Source organism: Cariama cristata, unplaced genomic scaffold, assembly GCF_000690535.1.
Source record: "Cariama cristata isolate BGI_N322 unplaced genomic scaffold, ASM69053v1 scaffold9374, whole genome shotgun sequence".
In the NCBI taxonomy this organism is placed as follows: domain Eukaryota; kingdom Metazoa; phylum Chordata; class Aves; order Cariamiformes; family Cariamidae; genus Cariama; species Cariama cristata.
Genome location: NW_009613490.1, coordinates 25,797 through 26,031, shown reverse-complemented (window position 1 = coordinate 26,031; position 235 = coordinate 25,797). Strand labels below are relative to the sequence as shown.

The 235-nt window shown below is 39.1% G+C and overlaps 1 protein-coding gene across 1 annotated transcript in view; it reads right to left on the bottom strand.

Moving 5' to 3' along the window:
* Positions 1–235, bottom strand: part of GAN (gigaxonin) — a 26,911-nt gene that overhangs the window by 1,429 nt on the left and 25,247 nt on the right. The gene's annotated exons all lie outside the window — the stretch shown is intronic.

Here is a 235-nt window from a genome sequence, read left to right as displayed (position 1 = left end):
AAAATTTTAGGCAGCTTTGTCTTAAAATTAGTAGAGACATAAACACACATAAGTCTTAATAGTCCATACTAGGGGAAATAACAAATTGCTATAGCAAGGCCTTGTTATTAAGCAGCGCACTCCCCCACATCACTCCTTAACTTCTTTAATTGTACTTCATCAGCGACAAGACATCCCCCGTCCAGTGAGAAGAATGCAGCACTTGGCAATGCTTAACTTTACACAAGAGACAGAA